The sequence below is a fragment of the Arachis ipaensis genome, chromosome B2, assembly GCF_059453495.1.
Source record: "Arachis ipaensis isolate K30076 ecotype BB chromosome B2, ASM5945349v1, whole genome shotgun sequence".
Lineage (NCBI taxonomy): Eukaryota > Viridiplantae > Streptophyta > Magnoliopsida > Fabales > Fabaceae > Arachis > Arachis ipaensis.
Window position 1 is genome coordinate 13838935 of NC_142437.1, and position 25892 is coordinate 13864826.

At 36.2% G+C, this 25892-nt stretch overlaps 1 pseudogene; it reads right to left on the bottom strand.

Annotated features, from left to right (window-relative positions):
* Positions 1 to 22470, bottom strand: part of LOC148573085 (uncharacterized) — a 52557-nt pseudogene extending 30087 nt beyond the window's left edge.
* Positions 22471 to 25892: the final 3422 nt, after the last annotated feature.

A 25892-nucleotide genomic window follows, 5' to 3' on the forward strand; every position in this document is an offset into this window, starting at 1 on the left:
AATAATTAGTTAATTAAAAAGAAATTTTTGAAAAAGAGGGAAGATATTTTCGAAAATTAGAGAGAGAGAGTTAGTTAGGTAGTTTTGAAAAAGTTAAGAAACAAACAAAAAGTTAGTTAGTTAGTTGAAGCAAATTTTTGAAAAGATAAGAAGTTAGGAAGTTAGAAAAGATATTTTGAAAAGATATTTTTGAAAAAGATAAGATAAGAAGATATTTTAAAAACTAATTTTGAAAAAGATTTGATTTTTAAAATCTCAATTAATGACTTGACTCACAAGAAATCACAAGATATGATTCTAGAACTCAAAGTTTGAATCTTTCTTAACAAGCAAGTAACAAACTTCAAATTTTTGAATCAAAACATTAATTGATTATGTTATTTTCGAAAATTTGGTATAAAAATAAGAAAAAGATTTTTGAAAAATATTTTTGAAATTTTCGAAAATAACTAAGAATTTTGAAAAAGATTTGATTTTTGAAAAAGATTTTGAAAAAGATAAGATTTTCAAATTGAAAATTTGATTTGACTCATAAGAAACAACTTGATTTTAAAAATTTTTGAAAAGGTCAACTCAAATTTTCGAATTTGATGAGAGAAAAATGGAAAGATATTTTTTTTTATTTTTGAATTTTTATGATGAGAGAGAAAAACACTAAAAATGATGCAATGCATGAAATTTTTAGATCAAAACAATGAATGCATGCATGAATGATATGAGTGTCAAGATGAACACCAAGAACACTTTGAATGTCAAGATGAACATCAAGAACATAATTTTGAAAAATTTTTAATGCAAAGAAAACATGCAAGACACCAAACTTAGAATTCTTTAATGCTTAGACACTAAGAATTCAAGAATGCATATGAAAAACATGAAAAGACACAAAACAAAAAATCATCAAGATCAAACAAGAAGACTTACCAAGAACAACTTGAAGATCATGAAGAACACCATGAATGCATGAGAATTTTCGAAAAATGCAAGATGCATATGCAAGTGACACCAAACTTATGATATGACTCAAGACTCAAACAAGAAACACAAAAATATTTTTGATTTTTATGATTTTCTAATTTTTTGGATTTTTATTTTATATTTTTCGAAAAATTCTTTTGAAAAAGAAAATAAAGATTCCAAAATTTTTAATATTAATTCCAAGAATCTTGCCATGTTAGTCTTAAAGCTCCAATCAAAGGGTCAGGCATGGCTTAATAGCCAGCCAAGCTTTAATCAAAATATGAGTGTAATTCAGACATGACAAGCCTAACATGCTCTATCCAAAAGAATTAGACATGGCTTTACAGCCAGCCATGCTTCACATGCTTCATGAAACACTGGAATTCATTCTTAAAAATTCTGAATAAAAAAAAAATTTTTTTTTTTGAAAACATTTTTATTTTTTTCGAAAACAGATGAGAAAATTTTAGAAATATTTTTGAAAAATTTTTGAAAATAAAATAAAAAGAAAATTACCTAATCTGAGCAACAAGATGAACCGTCAGTTGTCCAAACTCGAACAACCCCCGGCAACGGCGCCAAAAACTTGGTGCACGAAATTGTGATACATATCCATGGCTTCAAAGGCCTGGTGCTCTGATCTAGTTTTATTGTCTGTCACAACTTCGATACAACTAACCAGCAAGTGCACTGGGTCGTCCAAGTAATACCTTACGTGAGTAAGGGTCGAATCCCACGGAGATTGTTGGTATGAAGCAAGCTATGGTCACCTTGCAAATCTCAGTCAGGCAGATATAAAGTGATAATGGTGTTTTCGAATAATAAATAATAGACTAGGGATAGAGATACTTATGTAAATCATTGGTAGGAATTTCAGATAAGCGAATGGAGATGCTTTTCGTTCCTCTGAACCTCTGCTTTCCTGCTATCTTCATCCAATCAGTCTCATTCCTTTCCATGGCTGGCTTTATGTGATACATCACCACTGTCAATGGCTACTTTCGGTCATCTCACGGGAAAATGATCCAATGCCCTGTCACGGCACGGCTAATCGTCTGGAGGCATCACCCTTGTCAATGGCTTCATCTTTTCCTCTCAGTGAATAATATGCTCACGCACCCTGTCACGGCACGGCTATTCATCTGTCGGTTCTCGATCATGCTGGAATAGGATTTACTATCCTTTTGCGTCTGTCACTAACGCCCTGCAATCGCGAGTTAGGAGCTCATCACAGTCATTCAATCATTGAATCCTACTCGGAATACCACAGACAAGGTTTAGACTTTCCGGATTCTCTTGAATGCCGCCATCATTCTAGCTTACGCCACGAAGATTCTGGTTAGGAGATCTAAGAGATATTCATTCTAGCTTATTTCATGTAGAACAGAAGTGTTTGTCAGGCACGCGTTCATAAGGGAGAAGGATGATGAGCGTCACACATAATCATCACCTTCATCACGTTCTTGGGTGCGAATGGATATCTTAGAAGCGAAATAAGAAGAATTGAATAGAAAACAGTAGTACTTTGCATTAATCTTTGAGGAACAGCAGAGCTCCACACCTTAATCTATGGAGTGTAGAAACTCTACCGTTGAAAATACATAAGTGGAAGGTCCAGGCATGGCCGAGATGGCCAGCCCCCTAAACGAGATCACAGGATCAAAATACAATCCAGGATGTCAAATACAATAGTAAGAGGTCCTATTTATAATAAACTAGCTACTAGGGTTTACATGAGTAAGTAATTGATGCATAAATCCACTTCTGGGGCCCACTTGGTGTGTGCTTGGGCTGAGCCTGAGTGTTGCACGTGCAGAGGCCATTTGTGGAGTTGAACGCCAGTTTCTGTGCCAGTTTGGGCGTTCAACTCTGGTTTTGGATCCTTTTCTGGCGCTGGACGCCAGATTTGGGTAGAAAGCTGGCGTTGAACGCCAGTTTACATCGTCAATTCTTGGCCAAAGTATGGACTATTATATATTGTTGGAAAGCCCTGGATGTCTACTTTCCAACGCAATTGGAAGCGCGCCATTTCGAGTTCTGTAGCTCCAGAAAATCCACTTTGAGTGCAGGGAGGTCAGAATCCAACAGCATCAGTAGTCCTTCTTCAACCTCTGAATCTGATTTCTGCTCAAGTCCCTCAATTTCAGCCAGAAAATACCTGAAATCACAGAAAAACACACAAACTCATAGTAAAGTCCAGAAATGTGAATTTAACACAAAATCTATTAAAAACATCCCTAAAAGTAACTAGATCCTACTAAAAACATACTAAAAACAATGTCAAAAAGCGTATAAATTATCCGCTCATCACTTATCTTATTTCAAAAATCAAATTTCAAAATTTTAAAATTGAAAAATCAAAATTCAAAATTTAAAAATTCAAATTTCAAATTTCAAAATTTTAAATTTCAAAATTCGAATTTCAAAATTTAAAAACTCAAAATTCAAAATTTAATTTTTCAAATTCAAAAATTTTAATTTCAATAACCTTTTAATTTGAATTTTTTTTATTTTCGTTTTTAATTTTTATTAGCTACCATGAATTCTTACCCCTCTCGCTTTGAGTTTGGTTCCAATGTTGTTGCAATGAATGGAAATTATAACAGGAACATGCATCAATATTTTCCATCTCCATATCCATCAATCCAAGAGCACTATGATCCTACTTATGATAGCCGAGCGCAACAAGAATCAAGGGATCGTCTCACGAAAACATGTGCAAAACTTCAAGCAACCCTTCACCAACTGGATCAAGCGATAAATCGATTACCTTCACGATGTTCGGACACTCAAGGAACCCCCATGGCCTCATGTGGGCAATCTAATGAAGAACGTAGTATGAAGGAGATATTAGAAACTCCGGTGGACAGTGAGCAGCACGATTTTATATTGAAACAATTGGAAGAAGCTACGCCTGCCATTGAGGAGGAAGAAGTGGTTGAAGACTTAGGAGATGCAGAACTTCCATGGGAAACTCCAGCCATAGAACCTCCTTCAAAGACGTTTGATATTGATGTTGAGGAGGGTGTACAACCTCCAAGGCATATCATGGCTAAAGACTTTGAAGAGGTTGATCAAGAGATGGAAATTCAAGAAGAAAAAGCACTACCTCCCATGCCCTTGGTAAGTAATGAAGAAGAGATTGAATTGGAAGAAAGCTACCAAGAGGAAGAGGTTGAAATTAAAGAAGTTTGCAAAGAGGTGGAAGTTGTCAAAGAGCACAAGGGAGTAGAGCTTGAAATCACCTTGCCAAAGTTATTGGAGACTCCTCCCCCTAAGTTGCCATCATCCTTCACAACATTCAAGTGGGTAAAATGCATATCCCTTAGCTTTCTAATCCCACTTGAATATGGGCTACTGGAGACGGATGGTCAACTTAGAGCTCTTTGTGGCATTAAGAGTAAGAGGAAGATGGCCAGTGGTAAGAATTGTCCTGCAAGGTTCATTATGGTTGGAAGCTTTAAGTTTAAACGCAAAGGTTGGTGTAAAGCTCAACTGAATGGGTCTAGGAAGTTGTTTGGCCACTTTAGTGAGAATTCAGATTGCTTGCTACCCAGATGGAATCATAATGATCAACACAAAGACGGGTGTAAAAGCAAAGTTTGGGACCCCGGAATTCATTCCAGCAATCAACACTCATGGGGTCTTGTCACTTGCTTCAACTTGCTTGAAGACTTTCTACGCTTAATTTGGGACCCCGGAGGTTACTGGAAGTACAAACATTGGTGGAGATTCCTGGATGAGTTCAAGCACAAGCCACCATAACAAAGGACTCACCAAATGTCCAACTTAAGGACTCTAACTAAAAGTGTTAGGTGGGAGACAACCCACCATGGTATGATCGGTCTTTTTTTCATTTTTATTTAGTTTTATTTGTTTTCAAGTTTTATTTTATTTTATTATATTGAACCTGGAGTTTTGCATAACATTCATATTAGCATTGCATTTTGCATTTTCATGCATAAAAAAAAAAAACACACGCACGCACGCGACACAGCAGCGTCGCTGACGTGTCCGTGTCACCAGTGCGTTTTGAAGAAAAGAATTGAACAGAGAGTCACGCAAGAGCATGGCTGGAGGCGTGCCTTTGGCACAAATCACCCCACGCGACCGCGTCGCTGACGCGTCCGTGTCACATGGGAAACATGCCCTCCACGCGTCCGCGTCACTCACGCGGCCGCGTGACCTGGAAATCGACGTAAGAAAGGATGCACGACCGAAAGTTGTGCTAGAGTGGTGTTGGACTGGTGCTGTACGCACAATTCTTACCACGCGGACGCATGCCTCACGCGCCCGCGTCATATCCCAATGATGGCCACTCACGCGATCGCGTCAACCACGCGAACGCGTCACCTTGAATTTTGGCAATACTAAGTTTTGAACAGAGAGTTGTGCGAGCGCGAGGCTGCCCTCGCGCCAGTAGCACAAAACGCGTCACGCGTCCGCGTGACCGACCCGACCACGTCGATTAATTTAAGCGCAAGTCACGCGACCGCGTCACTCACGCGTCCGCGTCGCTTGCGCCGCACAGCTTATCCTAATTTGCCAAATATCTTATCTTTTCTTCCCCAATCCTAATTTCTCCTCCCTCCTTTCTCACTTACTTCTTCTTCCCTTCTTTTCCTTCTTATTCTTCTTATCTCTCATTTTATTTTACTTAATTTTTTTGCATATTTCATTCATTGCATCTTAATTTTGTGCACATTTTTATTTCTTTTCTAAATTCATTATTTTTCCTTTGGTGTTAAAATTTTCTTATTTAACTGTTGCATCTTCTCTTGAATTATTTTGGGTGCTTAGTGACTTGTTTTATTCTGGATAGGTAATATTATTTTTATCAATGTCAATCTTTTATACCTGTATTACTTTTACATTGACATGAATTTATATTATCTCTCCTTACCTACACTCTCTTCCCTATTTTTGCAAATTTTTGCACTCTTGATTTGCCATGTACTTCTACTATTTTCTCATTTGCATGTTGTAGCTACCATGTAATTGAGACCCTCATTATCTGGCATTAACCCAACCATATTTTATTTTATCTTTATTTTTGAGTTACTGTTCTTCTTTTTCTCTTCTTTCAGGCTGGCCACCGAAGATGGAAAAAGGGAGAAACTTCTACAAGGGGAGACAACCAAGTCCATCTGCACAATCCTTGAAGAAAAGCATCAGTTGGAACAACCCGTCCACCTGCACATCTCAGCATGCACCGAGGACGGTGCAATCTTTAAGTGTGGGGAGGTCGATACCGATCTCCATGGGTTAGTTATTTTCTTCTCAACACCAATATTTTATTTTCCTTGTTAGTTGTTGCATTTGCATGTTTGATTGCATGCTTATTTGATTTTGTTCATCTTTTACCACTTGGTTGAAGTAATATTTTCTCTTTCAAGAAACCTTTTAAGAGTATTTCACTAATTTGAATAAAATTTAATGTTACACTTGTTTGAAGAAATATTATACTGGAACATGGTTCAGAGCTCGAACACACAAAACCTGTGAGATTTTTGAGCCTATTTGAATTGGTTGCATTTTACCAACCAATATTTTATTTTTGGTGTGTATTTTTTCTCTCTAAAATTGTGATCTTTGTCTTGCTTAATTCTATATTTCCATGGTTTGATGTATGCATACACTTACATGATTGAGGCCTTTGTTTCACTGAGCTTACATACCCATATGGCCTTACCCTTTCATTATTCTTTGCAAACCAATGTTGAGCCTATTATACCCATTTGTTCTTTACTTTAGCACATCATTAACTCTAAGCGAAAAACAATAATGTCCTTAATTTGAATCCTTGGTTAGCTTAGACTAGTGAGAGTGCTTATGAATTAAGTATGGGAAAAGTTGAATTTGGAAACATTTGGTTTGAGAATTGAGTATGTTAGAATTTTCTAAAAATGTGAAAAAAAATGTTTAGGACATGATTCATGCATCCAATAATTTAATCATATGCATTGAGAAAAATAAAAGAAAAAAAAAAAATATATATATATATATATATAAAGTGAAAAAAAAAGCGCAATTAAGCAAAAAGGGGACAAAATGCCCCAAAGTAAGTGGTGAAAGCAATGCATATGTACTGTACTTGAAATTAGAATGTATGAATATGTGGAAAACATGGTTAATGGATAGTTAGATGTGGTATTATGATTACATGGATTGTCTAAAGTTAGGTGGAAAGTTTAAGTTAATTAAGGATTCAGATTTTAGTCCACTTGGCCAAATACAATCCCACCTTGACCCTAACCCCATTACAACCCTTAAAAGACCTCTTGATATGTGTATCTGTGCATTAAATTTATGTTGATTGTTAGATGAAGAGCAAGCCTTAGAAAGCAAGGTTAGTAGAGAATTGAGAGAATCAAACCTAAAACACTTGAGTGATTAGAGTGTATACACTACCAGTGAGGGTTCGATGCTCAATTCCTTGTTCCCTGCTTCCATGAGCTATTTTCTTCCTGCAAGTCTATTTGTACTTCATTTTCATGATTTAAATTAGTGAAATCCAATTCATATTTCTTCTTGAAGGATTTGTTTACTTTTAACTAAGTAGGTAGAAACATTTTGCATGTAGTTGCATTCATATAGATAGGTTGCATTTCATACATTCTACCATTCCTCTTCACCCCTTTATAGTTTCTCTTGAGCTTAGCATGAGGACATGCTAATGTTTAAGTGTGGGGAGGTTGATAAACCACTATTTTATGGTTTATCTTGTGCTCAATTAGGTAGTTTTTATCAACTCTTTACCCACTTATTCATATTATTCGCATGGTTTTACATTAGCCTTCCTAATTATGTGCTTTGATTGAAAACATGCTTCTTTGGCCTTAAGTTTCCTATGTTTGATCCTCTCTTATTACCATTATATGCCTTGATATGTGTGTTAAGTGTTTTCAGATATTACAGGGCAGGAATGGCTCAGAGGATGGAAAGGAAGCATGCAAAAGTGGAAGGAATACAAGAAGTTGGAGAAATTGCTAAGCTGTCCAGCCTGACCTCTTTGCACTCAAACGGCTATAACTTTAGCTACAGAGGTCCAAATGACGCGGTTTCAGTTGCACTGAAAACCTAACGTCCGGGGCTTCGATTTGATATATAATATGCTATGGTTGCCTTGACGCTAAGTGACGCGAATGCGTGCTTCACGCGGACGCGTCGTAGTTCCGAAAATCAGCGTGGCAGATTTCTTCTCCAACAATTTCTGGGCTGTTTTCGACCCAGTTTTCGACCCAGAAAACACAGATTAGAGGCTATAAAGTGGGGGAATCCATTCATTCATAAGAATAAGTTCATAATACACAATTTTAGGATTTAGATGTAGTTTTTAGAGAGAGAGGTTCTCTCCTCTCTCTTAGGATTTAGTTTTAGGATTTAGGATTATTTCTTCTTCATCACAGGTTCAATGTTCCTCTTATTTATTTTCTACTTTTATTATATACTTTTAATTATTATTTATCTTTTCAATTTGACTTATGCTACATTCATGTTATGATTTTCTTAATTAATATTATTTGAGGTATTTCAGATTTAAGATTGCTTTGCTTTATTTATATTGATGCTTTTAATTTAATTTAGATATTTTCTCCCTTTTGGCTTTGCTTAAGTAATTGGTAACGCTTGAGCTGTCAAATAAAGCAGTGGTTGAAATTGGGAGTTGCTCCAATAACTCTAGTCTTTCCATAGGAATTGACTAGGACCTGAGGATTAAGCTAATTAATCCACTTGATTTACCTTCATAGTTAGAGGTTAACAAAGTGGGATTAAAATCCAATTCTCATCACAATTGATAAGGATAGGACTTCCAATTCTAATACCTTGCCAAGAGTTTATTTTATTATTATTATTTTATTTTTCTTATCATTTAACATACTGGTTCCTTACTTTCAAAACCCCCAATTTACAAGACTCATAACCAATAATAAGAACATACTTCCCTGCAATTCCTTGAGAAGACGACCCGAGGTTTAAATACTCGGTTATCAATTTTAAAGGGGTTTGTTACTTGTGACAACCAAAACTTTTGTAAGAAAGGTTGATTGCTTGGTTTAGTAACTATACTTGCAACGAGAATTTACTATAACTTCTAAACCATCAATATTCGGTTCTTTCAGTGGGTTTAAATTATTTATTATTTATTGGAGAACTTTTTGCATTAGAATTCTCTAATAATTTGTTGTTATTTTCATCTGATTTTGATATGTTCTTACACATATAACAATGATGGTTTCAGTGGCTAAGAGAAGGGGGGTTGAATCTTAGCCCCCTTTTTACGTTGCTAACACTTGCTGAACTCAGAGGAGACTTTTCTGTTTTTGCTCGTCACTGGACACGAGCAACTTTGTTTTGTCTCGTCCCTAGCCACGAGATAATATTAGTTTTTGCTCCTGTGCAGTAGAAATAGAAATGTAGGAGAGAAGAGTTGAAGATTACATCCAGATATATCCTGGTTCAGCTGCTAAGTGCAGTGCAGCCTACATCCAGTCTCCATCACAAACATGATGGAATTTCACTATAATCAATCTGATTACAACTTGTAAAGTGCTAACCCAACTTACAAGGGGATTCCCACAAAATCATGAAACACAACATAGATGAACAAAGGAACTCTAAGACATCTATGGCTTTTTCTTTTAATTTTGCACTCTCTGCCTTTTTCCGCTCTATGGCTTTTTCATTACAAACCTCACTGTTTGCCTTTTACCATGAGACTCAAGACATGATAAAATTAAACAGAAAAATACTAAACAGAATACATTGAAGGAGAAGAGAAAACTGTTAGCTCAGGTAGCTCTGAGAACTCTGTGCCTTGCACTCTCAATTTTTCTCCTTGCTTCAAACAGTGGTTGTTCCCCCTTTTTAAAGAAGAGGAAAGCCTCCACACTTGAAGCCAAAACCGAACCAACTTCTTCCTCCTTCAACAAAACCGGTTCGGCCACAAAGAGAGAGAAGAGATAACCATGCATTAACCAACATGCAATTACCTCTAGTCCTTTCTTGATCATCACCCTTCATCAATCCGAGCTCTCCATCCTTGGCTTGCTCTCCAAGATGGAATTCTGGCCCTTGATGCTTCATGATGATGATGACTTCATCTGCTTCAATCTCTGCCTTCAACCATCACTTCGCCACTCTAGCTACTCCCTGTGGTGGTTGAACAGAATCAAAGACAAGCCATGCTTCAAGAATCTCCCTTGCTGGCCGAGATCTTCTTCTTCCTTTTTGAGCATGCAAAGCTCAAGATAACCTCACCAAATCTGACCATATTTGGTAAGTATCTTAGCCACGACTCATTTTTATTTTAGTATGTTTTCTTGCCATCATTAGCTTGATGGTCTTGATGCATGCAACTTCATTTCGGTAGCTCCATGTAGCTTCCATGGCTTTCTTTGTTTTCTGGATATTGACCGAAAAGAAGAGAGAGATGAGAGAAAATAAACAGCTTGAAGCAAAAGCAATTCAAATGTAATAAACCAATTAGTTGGTGAAAGTTGCTTTTACTTCCCTAGCTTAGAGTGGCGTGTAGTCATTACACCCATCAATCAATTCAGATGAACTTTTCTCTCTCATGTTCCCCATGCATTAATTAACAATGTAATAGATTTTGAAATCCATCACATGGTTAAGGCTTGGTTCCGTTGGAAGCACTTTGCTTTCACTTTTCTTTGGTTTTGGACCAAGGTAGGAACAATTCATTACTTAATAGAATTTGGGCTTGTAATATTGAAATTAAAACTGGCCCATTTGGTTAACATTTGCTTTCCTGATGAGTTGTGTAGCGGATCAAGCATAGGAAGCTCTCATAGAAAATTAACCATGGGCTTGGTTGTAAGCAACATTAAGCTTGGCCCAACAATATAAAATTTCAGCCACTTAGTATATACTCATGCAACAAGGCTGGTTATTGGGCTTAAGCCAGAAATTCATTTTTCGGCCCAATATAAAAACCTGCAACAAAAATTATTTATTCAAATCAGATTATTAATTTTTGCAGTTAATTATTTTTAATAATGTTTAGCCATCATAAATATTAATCAAGAGTTTTCCAAACTCATCAATCTCCCCCTTGATGACAAACATTATTAAAATTGAAATGGGAAAAATTTAGAGAATGAGTAAAGAATACTCCCTTTGATTTGAATTTCTCCCCCTTTCAAAATGTCACAATGCTCCCCCTTGATGTATGCTTATGTTACCAAGGGAAGCACTCAACCTGTAACATTTTTAAATCAAGCTTCAAGTAGTAATGTTATTTAGCATATTTTATGATGCTAAATGCTTGATTTATGAGCAGTTTTAATTGATAATCAAAAACTTATTTGATATCATAAACTGATTTACTGCTCAAACTATTTTCATACAAAAATTATCAAAATGTTTTTCAAATCCTTTCCTGTTAAAAATATCAGAGCAAAACAACATGATGGAAAAGTATTTGAGCAAACAAACAGGGCAGTTTTATTACATAGTTTAAAGGAACTGCCAAAAATAAGTTTTTAATCCAAAAAGTTTATCAATGATGAATCAGTAATCAGGCATAATTCAACCATCATTATAAACCAAATGCCAAATGATCATTAATTAATCCTGATAAACTAAGCAGCGACCATAATGAATGCATTATGATAAACTAAGCAGCAACCATAGTGAATGCAATAACAACATGCATTCTTTGAACAAGGGTGATCATGAATTTTCAATTTTGAAAATTTCATCCCCTGTTCCCCTGTTTTTCTCCAGCCCCTGTTTCGTTCCAATTTCAATTTTGGAACCTTAAATTCCTCCCCCTTTTGTCATCATGGGGGCACCTGCACAAAACATTGATATAGAAAACAGAATATGCCATATAACAGTCCAAAACATAACCAAATGGTGTCATCAAAGTATCACCTAGGTAGCTAGTGTCAATTGCAATCCTAACAAAAAAACAAAAGAGCTAATTGAGCCAAATTGTGCCAATATCAAATAGTAACCAGAGAGTTAATCATCAAAGAGATTAAAGTAAGGCTCCTCCTCGGCGCCATCACTGCCAGCTTCTTTTTCAAGGCTTTCCAACATTAGGCTGACCCTCTCTTGACATTTCTTCCATGCCAATTCATTCTCATAAGCAAGCTTGCGGGCAGACTTGTGAAATTGAACCATGAGATCGGACATATTGGTGAATTCTGTGAGAATCTCTCTGAGGGAACCAATTGTCTTTGAGGATTCTGGGCGGCCTTCAAAGTCATCATCAGATTTCTTTCCTCTTTTTGCAGCTCCGCCTGCTCTAATCATGGAAACACGGTTCTCTACATCCTCATTGGTTAAATCTACCTTAAAGTACTCAAAAATGCACGTAAGAAACATTCCATAAGGTAGATTGGCCTTTTTTGTACTTTTCACAGACTCCCACATGTGACGAATCATAATATAGCTAAATGAAATAGGAGTTGAAGTAACTAAAGCAAATATTATGAGACAATCAGATACAGTTACCCTGTTGTGAGAACCACTTTGAGGAGTGAGAATGTGAGTTATGATGCGATGCAGCAGAGAGTTAGTTGGACCCAAAGCCTTATGGGTCGGAATAGTTCCATCTAGGCCAGACAGATTTTCACAGATTTGATGAATCACTTGCTTGTATGTAATTCCTACATGTGAGTCCCATTTATCACTCATATAAACCTTTGGCCCTTCATCAATGTATCCAAGGGCAGAAGAGATTGTTTCAGAATCCAGTATGATCTGAACCCGTTTCACATAAGAGTGAAGGCTGCCATCAATAAACCTTAGATTCGCATAGAACTGCCTAACCAGCCCTGGGTACACCATTTTATGAATATGAAGCAGAGGTGACCATTTAAGACCTTCAAACATGGGCTGTAAATCGAGTCCTTTGGATGCCAGAGATTTTAGATTCACTAGATAAGAGAGACACAAATGCCGTTTCACTAGGACGTCATTGTGGAATTCAAAAGCAGCACACGTAGAGAACCTGGAAGGATCGAAATGTGAGTGTTGTTTGTGAAACTTGTTCTTGAACTCCAAGGTTCGCGGGTTCTCTGGTCTCATGGAACTCGAAACCCTTCGTCTTCTTGGAACTCTTTCCGGATGCATGTGGAGAAGGTCTTTTCGGCGATGATGGAGAAGGTGAGGTATGAGACTCCTCTACTTCCTCTTCAATGCTGGGCTCCTTCGCCTTCTCGCTCTTCCTTCTTCCAGAAGATTTTTGAGCAATAACTTTGCGCCTCATAGTCTCGGTTCTCTTGGAGGGGGGTGAAAGAGAAGAGGAGGAAGTGGAATGGATGTGAATGTGGGTGTGTGATTGGGGTGTAGAGGGTTTTTGAGATTGGCGAATTCTCTCACTCTTTCTTGGGGCTGTTTTCTTTTTCATAATGAAAGAGATCAATGGAGATGGAAGTTGGAGATGAAAGGGTGGCCGAATAGTGAGGTGAGTGATGGGAGGTTAGAGAAGCATTAAATGCTTAATTGGAGAGAGAATGAGAGAAGTTATTACCCATTAAGAGAGCGGTTATTATCCATGGGGGTTTCAAAAACTGAAAAGAGGTTTCCCTAAATCAAGGGATTAGTTGGAGGGAAAGATTTGATTTGACAACATGCTTCTTCCAACAAGATTTGATGAGACAACCAAGGGATTTTGTTGATTTAATTTTTCAAAAGAAATGAAACTAACAAAACTGTCATGGTGGGGTCAAAGAATTTTTGGTGGGGCCCATAAAATTCGAATTCTGCGTTGCCTCCCCCTTGACCACAGCTTTTCCATTCTGCCATTTATTGTTTCTCGTCCAAACCTACGAGCAAAAACTTATCAGAATCAAATATTCACAAATTTTCAATGAAACTTAAATCAAACATTCCCAAACTTTTTCTCAAGGTACAGAATCTGTCTTCACAGAGGGGTTTTGTAAAAATATCAGCAATTTGATCTTCTGATTTTACAAATTGAATATCAATAGTACCCTTTTGCACATGTTCCCTAATAAAATGATACTTTATCTCAATGTGCTTGGTTCTTGAGTGCAAAACAGGATTTTTTGAAATATTTATTGCACTCATATTATCACAAAATAGGGGTATACTATTGATTTTTAATTTGTAATCTTCCAATTGTATTTTTAACCAAATTAATTGGGTGCAACATGCAGATGCGGAAATATATTCTGCTTCAGCGGTGGATAAAGCCACTGTGGCTTGTTTCTTGCTTGACCACATGTTGAGTGAGCTTCCAAGGAAGCAACACATGCCGGACGTGCTTCTTCTATCCACTCTATCTCCCGCATAATCTGCATCATAAAACCCTACTGCACAAAATTCATCAGATTTAGGATACCACAAGCCATAATCACAAGTTCCCTTAATGTATCTAATGATGCGTTTAACAGCCGTAAGATGGGATTCTTTTGGGTGAGATTGAAATCTTGAACATACACCCACACTTTGAACAATATCCGGTCTAGAGGAGGTAAGGTACATGAGTGAACCTATCATTCCTCTATACCTTGTTTCATCCACATCTTGGCCATCGTCATCTTTTTCAAGTTTTGTATTAGGATGCATTGGAGTGCCCATTGCTTTGAAATTTTCTAGGCCAAACTTTTTAATAAGTTCTTTTGCATATTTTCCTTGGTAAATAAAAGTGCCACTAGGAGTTTGTTTAATTTGGAGGCCAAGAAAGAAAGTAAGCTCTCCCATTAAACTCATTTCAAACTCACTAGTCATGAGTTTTCCAAACTCTTCACACAAGGAAATGTTGGCCGAACCAAATACAATGTCATCAACATAAACTTGAACAAGAAGTATATCATCATTAGATGCTTTAATGAATAAAGTAGTGTCGGTGGTACCCCTTTGAAATTCATTTTCCAACAAGAAGGCACTAAGCCTTTCATACCAAGCTCTTGGAGCTTGTCTAAGCCCATAAAGAGCCTTAGATAATTTAAAAACATGATTTGGAAACTCTTTATGTTCAAAACCGGGGGGTTGTGCCACATACACTTCTCTATCAATAAAGCCATTAAGGAAAGCACACTTAACATCCATTTGAAACATTTTGAAACCTTTATGGGCGGCATAGGCAAGAAGCAACCGAATTGCTTCCATTCTAGCTACCGGAGCAAAAGACTCATCAAAATCTATACCCTCTTCTTGATCGTAACCTTGGGCCACTAATCTAGCCTTGTTACGAACAACTTGTCCATCCTCACCAAGTTTATTTTTAAAGACCCACTTAGTACCCGTTACCTTCATACCATCTGAATAAGGTACTAATGTTCAAACCTCATTCTTGTCGAATTGAGCTAGCTCCTCTTGCATGGCCTTGACCCATGATGGATCTTCAAGGGCTTGTTTGACATTGTTGGGCTCCATTTGTGACAAGAGAGCAAAGTTGCTAGGTTTGGTTTGCCTTTTGGTGGAGGATCTTGTTGTTACACCATGAGAGGGATCACCAATGATGAAGTCATGAGGATAACCCCTCATAGACTTCCATTCTCTAGGTTTTCGGCCGGGTGTTGAACTTTGATGAACTTCTGGTGGTCTCACTGTTTCAGTTTCTCGTGTCTGCTCTGGAGATAAAATGGAAGTTTCTCCTATAATCTGACGAGATAAAACTGGGCTGACAGATTCTTCATTTTGCACAGATTTGGGATTTTCATTACTTGTTGCAGCCTCTTCACAATCTGAATCAATATCCTTCACAATACTGGGAATTAAGTTAGAATCACAAAAAGTAACATGTATGGATTCCTCTATTGTCCTATGCTCCTTGAGATAAACCCTATAGGCCTTACTTGTGGTGGAATATCCAACAAACATTCCTTCATATGATTTTGGATCAAATTTTCCAAGGTTTTCCTTATTATTAAGCACAAAACATTTGCATCCAAAAATATGAAAGTATTTAAGATTTGGAGGGGTTCCTTTCCATAGCTCATAAGGTGTTTTCTTTAACCCTTTTCTAATGATTGTTCTATTCAAAATATAACATGCTGTGTTCACAGCCTCAGCCCATAAGAATTTAGGAATTTCACTCTCACATAACATAGCCCTAGTCATTTCTTGAAGGCTTCTATTCCTTCTTTCAACCACCCCATTTTGTTGGCGGGTTCTAGGACATGAAAAATTATGAGAAATCCCTAAGTCATCACAAAATTTTTCAAAATCTTGATTTTCAAATTCTCTTCCATGATCACTTCTTAAATGGGCAATTTTCAAATCCTTTTCATTTTGAATTTTCTTACAAAGGGTGGAAAAATCATGAAAAGCATCATTCTTATGAGCAAGGAAAAGTACCCAACCAAATCTAGAGTAATCATCTACCACCACAAGACCATAATGTTTACCTCCTAAACTTTGAGTTCTAGTAGGACCAAAAAGATCAATATGTAACATTTCTAATGGCCTTTTGGTTGAGATTCCATCTTTTGATTTAAAAGAGGATTTTACTTGTTTGCCTAATTGACAAGCGTCACAAGTAAGATCCTTATCAAACTTGATGTTTGGGATCCCTCTAACCAAATTTCTTTTGACTAGCTTAGAAATTTGATACATGCTAGCATGTCCCAACTTTCTATGCCAAAGCCATTTTTCAGATTCAAAAGATGTGAAGCATGTTACATTTTGTTCCTTTAAATCCTCAAGAGTTAATCCATACACATTGTTGCATCTTTTAGCTTCAAGAAGAACATTCCCAGTCTTTTCACACACAACTAAACAAACAGATTTCTTAAAGATAACTTCAAAACCCAAATCACAAAGTTGACTAACACTAAGCAAATTATGTTTCAAGCCATGTACAAGGAGAACATCATTTATACAAGAAGAAAAATTTTTACCAACTTTCCCAACAGCCACAATTTTTCCTTTTGCATCATCACCGAAAGTGACAAGTCCTCCATCATAGTCATCAAGCTTTATGAAGAAGGTTGCCTTTCCGGTCATATGCCTAGAGCATCCGCTGTCCATATACCACACATTTTCCTTCCTTTTGGATGCTAGGCACACCTACAAAACAATGCTTAAGTAACCTTAGGTATCCAAATCTTTTTGGATCCTTTTACGTTAAACCATCTTCTATGTCCTAAGCCATTGTAATCAAAAACAATTTTATAAACTTTGTCACCAACCATTCTTTCACCGAAAAAGCATTGAATGGGAAAGTGTCCATTCCGATTGCATAGTCTACAAAATCTTGGAGTTGCCTTTTTGTTAAAGTAGGTGGGATCTTGAAATCTTGTGTCATTAGAAGATGAAGCAATATTTTCAAAATGTGAATTTTCAGATTTATGAAACCCCAACCCAGCCTTATCATAAAGAGGTTTTTGACTAGCCAAGATGTGATTTAAACTTTCAGAACTTTGTGTAAATTTGGCCAAGTCTTCCTCAAGTCTTTTAACCTTTTTAAGCAACTCTTCATTTTGTTTAAAACAGTCCACATATGCAAGAACACAATGGTTACTTTCACAGCTCCTAACTTGGGCTCTTAACTGCTTATTTTCTTCAACAAGATCACAAGCAGTTTCGGCCTCTCTCACTTTTTCTTTTAGAAAACTGTTTTCGGCCTTAAGAATGGTAATTTGCTGTTCAAGTTCTTGATTTTCAAGCAGAAAACATCTTATTTTTTTAGAAAGGTGGTCTATCATAAGATGGAGATCTTCAGTATTAGGGTTATGAAAGACTACCTGATCTATGTGGTCTGCCATGAGACATGTTTGTGACTTGGTCTCGGTTTCTTCATCATCATCATCAGAGTCATTCTCCAAGTCTTCCCATGTGGCCATCAGTCCTTTCTTCTTTCTTTTTTTCGCCTTTTCCTCCTTCTTCAGCTTGGGACAATCAGATTTGAAATGCCCCATTTCCTTGCAATTGTAACAAATTACTTTGCTCAAGTCTTTCTTCATCCTCCTTGAGCTGCTGCCTTTGCCTTTGAGCTTTGCCATTTTCCTGAATTTTTTTGCAAATAAAACAAACTCATTTTCAGAAGAGTTATCACTGGATTCATCATCCAGAGGGTTAGTCACAGAAGAAAATGCAATTCCTTTCTTTTTTGTATCTTTTTTCAAATAGGTATTTTCAAAAGCAAGAAGATTTCCTCTCAAACCATCAAGTGTCATGGAGTCTAAGCTACTGCTCTCAGAAATAATTAAAGCTTTAGTTTCCCACTCTTTTGTGAGACATCTTAACACTCTTCTCACTAGCACAGAATCAGAATGTGTAATTCCCAGAGCATCTAAGCCAACAATGATAGCATTGAACCGTTCGAACAGTTCATCAATGGACTCTCCTTCCTTCATTGCAAACATTTCATATTCTCTATTTAGCATATCTGTCCGAGTCTTCTTGACAATGGTGGTTCCTTCATGGGTGATTTGCAATTTGTCCCAGATTTCCTTTGCCGTTGTGCATCTTGATACCCGTCGGTACTCCTCGAAGCTGATAGCACAATTGAGCAGATTTATTGCCTTGGCATTTAACTCCACCTTCTTCCTATCTTCCTCGGTCCATCTTGCTTCTGGTTTGAGAGAAACAACTCCTTCTGCACTCGTGGTAGTTGAAAATTGAGGTCCTTCGAGAATAATCTTCCAAAGTCTGTAATCCACTGCTTGTACGAATATCTTCATCCTCTCCTTCCAATAGGTATAATTTTTTCCATTGAAAAGAGGGGGTCTGTTGCTTGATTGTCCTTCAGTTAGATTATAAGACACCACATTTGTGCCACTGTTTTCTGCCATGAGGATCTTTACTCCAAGCTGCAAAGCTTGATCTCTTTGAGACCAAGCTCTGATACCAATTGATGGTTTCAGTGGCTAAGAGAAGGGGGGGTTGAATCTTAGCCCCCTTTTTACGTTGCTAACACTTGCTGAACTCAGAGGAGACTTTTCTGTTTTTGCTCGTCACTGGACACGAGCAACTTTGTTTTGTCTCGTCCCTAGCCACAAGATAATATTAGTTTTTGCTCCTGTGCAGTAGAAATAGAAATGTAGGAGAGAAGAGTTGAAGATTACACCCAGATATATCCTGGTTCAGCTGCTAAGTGCAGTGCAGCCTACATCCAGTCTCCATCACAAACATGATGGAATTTCACTATAATCAATCTGATTACAACTTGTAAAGTGCTAACCCAACTTACAAGGGGATTCCCACAGAATCATGAAACACAACATAGATGAACAAAGGAACTCTAAGACATCTATGGCTTTTTCTTTTAATTTTGCACTCTCTGCCTTTTTCCGCTCTATGGCTTTTTCATTACAAACCTCACTGTTTGCCTTTTACCATGAGACTCAAGACATGACAAAATTAAACAGAAAAATACTAAACAGAATACATTGAAGGAGAAGAGAAAACTGTTAGCTCAGGTAGCTCTGAGAACTCTGTGCCTTGCACTCTCAATTTTTCTCCTTGCTTCAAACAGTGGTTGTTCCCCCTTTTTAAAGAAGAGGAAAGCCTCCACACTTGAAGCCAAAACCGAACCAACTTCTTCCTCCTTCAACAAAACCGGTTCGGCCACAAAGAGAGAGAAGAGATAACCATGCATTAACCAACATGCAATTACCTCTAGTCCTTTCTTGATCATCACCCTTCATCAATCCGAGCTCTCCATCCTTGGCTTGCTCTCCAAGATGGAATTCTGGCCCTTGATGCTTCATGATGATGATGACTTCATCTGCTTCAATCTCTGCCTTCAACCATCACTTCGCCACTCTAGCTACTCCCTGTGGTGGTTGAACAGAATCAAAGACAAGCCATGCTTCAAGAATCTCCCTTGCTGGCCGAGATCTTCTTCTTCCTTTTTGAGCATGCAAAGCTCAAGATAACCTCACCAAATCTGACCATATTTGGTAAGTATCTTAGCCATGGCTCATTTTTATTTTAGTATGTTTTCTTGCCATCATTAGCTTGATGGTCTTGATGCATGCAACTTCATTTCAGTAGCTCCATGTAGCTTCCATGGCTTTCTTTGTTTTCTGGATATTGACCGAAAAGAAGAGAGAGATGAGAGAAAATAAACAGCTTGAAGCAAAAGCAATTCAAATGTAATAAACCAATTAGTTGGTGAAAGTTGCTTTTACTTCCCTAGCTTAGAGTGGCGTGTAGTCATTACACCCATCAATCAATTCAGATGAACTTTTCTCTCTCATGTTCCCCATGCATTAATTAACAATGTAATAGATTTTGAAATCCATCACATGGTTAAGGCTTGGTTCCGTTGGAAGCACTTTGCTTTCACTTTTCTTTGGTTTCGGACCAAGGTAGGAACAATTCATTACTTAATAGAATTTGGGCTTGTAATATTGAAATTAAAACTGGCCCATTTGGTTAACATTTGCTTTCCTGATGAGTTGTGTAGCGGATCAAGCATAGGAAGCTCTCATAGAAAATTAACCATGGGCTTGGTTGTAAGCAACATTAAGCTTGGCCCAACAATATAAAATTTCAGCCACTTAGTATATACTCATGCAACAAGGCTGGTTATTGGGCTTAAGCCAAAAATTCATTTTTCGGCCCAATATAAAAACCTGCAACAAAAATTATTTATTCAAATCAGATTATTAATTTTTGCAGTTAATTATTTTTAATTATGTTTAGCCATCATAAATATTAATCAAGAGTTTTCCAAACTCATCAAACAATTTATTGGTGGATTTAGGTATTACTAGATTATTTATGGTCACATTCAGTATATATGTCTGATTTATTGAAGAAACTAGATTACTAAAACCGGTTAATAACTATTTTAGAGTTAATACAATTAATACTAAATTAAGAAAAAACAAACAATGCATAATTCATTACTTTTTTATTAGTCAAATTATTATAATTCAAATTAATTTTAACAAAACAACTTAAAATTTTAATTTTAATTTTATCACGTGCATGGCACGGGTAATTACACTTGTCTTGCATCAATAATATCCCAAATAGGTATGTAACTAAAACATAGAAAAATTAATAAATTAGTTACAAAATAAAGAATATTATTCATGCATTAATAAAATAAAAAAAAAATAGTTAGGCAATTTACCTTGTCTCAACTCCTTAAAATGCACCTCGTATTTTCTCCTTCGCATTTTTTATTTCTTCATAAATAAACTCCATTACCGGCTTTTCTTTTGAATCCACCATACGAAGCACATGAAGAAGATGGTAGGTATCCCTCAAGCAAATCACCACCTCTTTCCAAAACATCTTATCCAACGCCACACTTGCAATTATTTTTCCATCTTTTGTCTTTGCAAACTTACTAGAAGTCCATTGATCGGGAAAAAAAAATATTCTTATTAAGGAACCTTTGTTGTCATTGAGGCATCCCAAAGTAAGGTAGGAAGTTGCAAAACGGGTCATACCAGGCCTCATCAAATCTTTTCCTTTGGTGTGGATGTGTAGTAGTGAAATGAGAGCAGTCCTAGCATATATGTAAGTAGTAATCTTTCTACCTCTATAAATCGTGTCTTTGTGAAGTGTTGCTTTTTTCTCCAAGTCTTCTAACATTAAGTCAGTGCAATGTGCTGCGCAAGGCGTCCAAAATAACTTTTTCCTCTTTTTCATTAGCATTTCTCCTACAGCTTTGTAATTAGCCGCATTGTCGGTGACAACTTGAATGACATTTTCTTCACCAACCTCTTCAACCACATCGTCTATCATTTTAAAAATTTTGTCAGCTGTCTTAGTAATATGAGAGGCATCAATAGATTTCAAAAACACAGTCCATTTAGGACTATTAACCAAAAAATTTAGGATGGTCCGTCTTCTCTTATCTGTCCAACCGTCAGTCATTATTGTACAACCAACTTGCTTCCAATATGTTCTATGTTCTTCTAGTGATTGTTGAACAAGTTCCATGTGTTTCTTCAAAAGAGGAAGCCTTAATTCATGGTAGGAGGGTGGCTTGAATCCTATTCTATATCTTACAGCTTTCTTAAATATTCTGGTGTATTCCTCGCTCCTTGATACGTTGAAGGGGATACCATTATTATAGAAAGAAACAATAATCTCTAAACATACTTCCTCCCTCAAATTCTTCTTAAATATATTGTTGATTGTTGATTGAGTACTAATGCACGTTTTCTTGAATATGTTTTCCTCCAATTCTTTTCCCTTTCTTTTTTCAGCAGCAGTGTCACCTTCTGCAACAGCTCCAGCTGGGCTTGCTCCACCCATATTTGTTTTCTTAATCAAATTCACTTGTAACCCACTCACAACATCTCACATTTGCTTTTTAACTTCATCAGTAATAGCTGTACAAGCTCCAACATCTTTTTGAGCTTCCACTAAGTGGTGTTTCAATCTATAAACTCCTGAAAAAATCTTATGACAATATTTGCATTGTATTTTTTTCCCATCTTCTCCAACAGATATCCCATGCTCCCATCCTACATCAGTTCTACTTCCAAGAGCATTCTTAACAAATTTTCTTTTACAAGCAATTCCAGTTGTACTTCTTAATTGAGAAGTTGGATTGTTAGTCAGATTTTCACTTACATTAGCTTGATTCGCCGCCATTTCTATTAAAAAAAATAAACAACAAATATTTAACAAGTCAGTTCAATATCACATAAAAAATTTAACAGTTTAACAAAAATTACAAAATTATGTTTAATGCCAATTACAACCATCTAAGTTCAATAACAAAGTTCAACAATCCAATCTAAACAAAAAAATATTAGCATAACAAAAATTCAAGAATTGTCTTCAATGCCACAACAAAAATTCAACCATTCAGTTAAAAGAAATTTAACAAAAAAAAAATTCAATAAAGCATTTTAAGTAATTCAGAACAAAATAGAGCAAAACAAATTTTTTTTCTAAAAGATTCAATTATTTATTTTAGTTCAGTTCAACTCATAATTCATCAATTCTTAGTATTAGTAATATTATACATACAACAGGAAAAGTATTCAAATAAAAGAGTAACAATTTACAAATTTTTAGCATGTACAGCAATATTCACATAGTACCCTTTAAATTTGACACCTCATGTCTTTTATGTGTTGATCGAAAACTCTATCCTGACAGCAGAATTTCTGTTAATGGAATTGTACCTTTGTTTAAAAGAAATACTAATTTGAACTTCATTCTTTAATGCAAAATAAAGATGATTGAACTATCCTTAACTAAAAACTAACCGAGGCATATCAAGTGGTAACTGTTAAAATAGGCTAAGAGGTGAAATCAAGAGAAAATGAGCCTTGAATTTTACAATAGGAGTTTCATGTTCCATATCTAAAATGAACCAACTAAACAAAAAGGAATTCAAAGATTATTTAATAGATAAAGCAAAAACAGCATACAATAATAGTATCTTTAGATTACTAAATCATTAAGATTGCAGATCTCAAAGAAGAAAAATCAATATACAATGCAAAAGCTATATAATATACATACTGATATGCTTAGGATATCAGATTGCATTAGATTTAGAAATCCATACCATAAATTGTGATTGTTGGAACTTGGAAGTCAAATGTATTGAGTTGTTTGAAATTATGGACAAAATAAATTCGAACAAACTAAAATTAATTAAATTATTTTCATAGAAATTGAAAGAAGTTTATCTTTAAAAATTTCGCCATCACCAATTTGGTCCAGAACAAAACTTCATCAATATGATGACATAAAATTAACCAATTTGTAATTCACATTTGTAATGCCTTACAAAAAATTCAAGTAAAGAATGAAAGGTCGTTTGTACGGTGGTATGAAATATATGCTTGCAATAAACATGAACAGATAAGTTAACTTCAATTTGAAAATCTACTATAATTCGCATAAAACCATATTTCTAATTGAACAATATAATCAATCTGTAATATAATCAGTAAGCCAACAAAGATAAGCAATCGCAATTCAACCTGCAACATAATCAATAATAAACAAGCACAACAACAGATTGAACATTAAAGAGGATAAAAATTAAAAAAGAGGCCTTAACATACCTGAACTACCAGTGAAGGGGAGGAAAAGAGTAGCAGCAATTCAGATTCCAGAGCTAGAGAGGTAGAGCCAGAGAACTAGAGACAAAGAGGCAGAACCAGAGAGTCTCGCAAATTGCAATCGCAAATTGACGCTCACACAGTCCAACCACCACCAGTCTGATTCGACAACAATGGCAGCAAACCTTACGGCGACTCGGTGACACACCAAATTGGAGATTTTAGTCACAAAATTCATAGTTCAGAGGGATAGAGAGATAGAGTCAGTTTGAGTCAGAGATTGAGAGACTTGAGAAAAGTGAAATTTTGAAATTTTGGCCATAGAAATAAATTGTAAAGTGAGGTTAAGAGATTAGGGAATTTACTGCTAGTATACTAGGGCTCCTCCATCTTCCATGGTCTTCTATTTAGATTGGGCCATTGGGTTGGATTGGGCTGCAATCAGGTTCAAGAAAAGAGCCTCTATAATCTTGAACGCAACCTTGCTGCAGAAACGGCAATTCCGGCAGCTCTGCGTTTCTGTGCGGCGATTCCACACGATGTAGGTTGGTTCTGGACGAGAAGCAAAACTGACACGGAGAAAGGATGCAGAAACGTGAAATCGTGTGTTTTCACAAGTTGAAACGCGATTTTGACTACCTTGATGGTGCCTATAACTTAGTGCCTAACTTTTGCCTAACTTACTTTGTTTTGCAAATTTTGAATATTTAATAATTATTTACTTTTATACTTTAAAAATTAAATATTGATTTTTAATCATTTTTAGTAAGTTAGACAAACACTTTTAGACACCATAGTAATCACCTATCCTTAATTGATTCCTACATTACTCATCATAGTGGTTAGTTATAATAGAAAATAATTAATTATATTTGTCATCATAAAGTACGAAATCAAATATTGACTCAACAATTCTCTCATTCGTTCTCATCTTCTACAGAAATTAGTCCGATTGTCAACTACCAAAAATATTGGATTAATTTTGATAGGCATACCCCTGAGTTTAGGAAGTGCCTCGATGAATTATTTCAGGGTATTGCCTTTTCTCAACCCAGTGTGAAAAATTAAATACGTTATCCTTGTCCCAAATACAATAATGTTTTGTTTAAACTTAGAAATGAAGTTCATCATCATATGCGCCAATGAGGGATAGTGAATTCATATAAAATATGGGTGCATCATGGTGAGAGTCTTCAAGATACCTCAACTATAGATGTGTTTGATTTAAATGAGATTGATTGTGAAAGGGAGAATGGTTTCGTCACTTATGACATGTTGTATAACATTTTTAGAGGGGAGACACTAGGAGAGATGTCGAGAGATTTCACTATCAATGTAGATGACAATAGTTCAGAAAAACCTCATTAGGAGGCAAAAACATTTCAAAGTTTAATGAGGGATACTAAGCAAAACTTGTATCTGGATAGTGAGATTTCGAGATTATCTTTCATTGTTAAGTTGTTTTAAATGAAATGTCACTACCGATGGAGCAACAATTCAGTTGATGCTTTGTTGCTCTTTCTAAAATTCATACTTCCAAAGAAAAATATATGTCTTACTTCATTTTATGATGCTCGAAAAGTGATTTGATATTTGGGATTATATTACGAGAAGATAGATGTTTGTGTGAATGATTGCATTTTGTCCTGGGGCAAGCATATGCTGATCTTGATGAATGTCCAAAGTGCAAGCATTCTAGATAGGTGAAAGGGAAGGAGAATGAAAAGGATGACTCTCATAAGAAGAAGGTGCCTTAGAAGATACTAAGATACGTTTCGTTAAAATCTAGACTCTAGAAGATCTTTATGTGTGAATAAACAACACTAGCAATAAGGTGGCATAAAGAGAAGCGGCTTGATGATGGAGTTCTAAAACACCCAGCAGATTCTATAGCATGGAAGAACTTTGATGAGGAAAACGACCGGTTTGCTTGTGATGCTAGAAATATCAGGCTCGGAGTTGCTAGTGATGGATTCAATCCATTTGGCAATA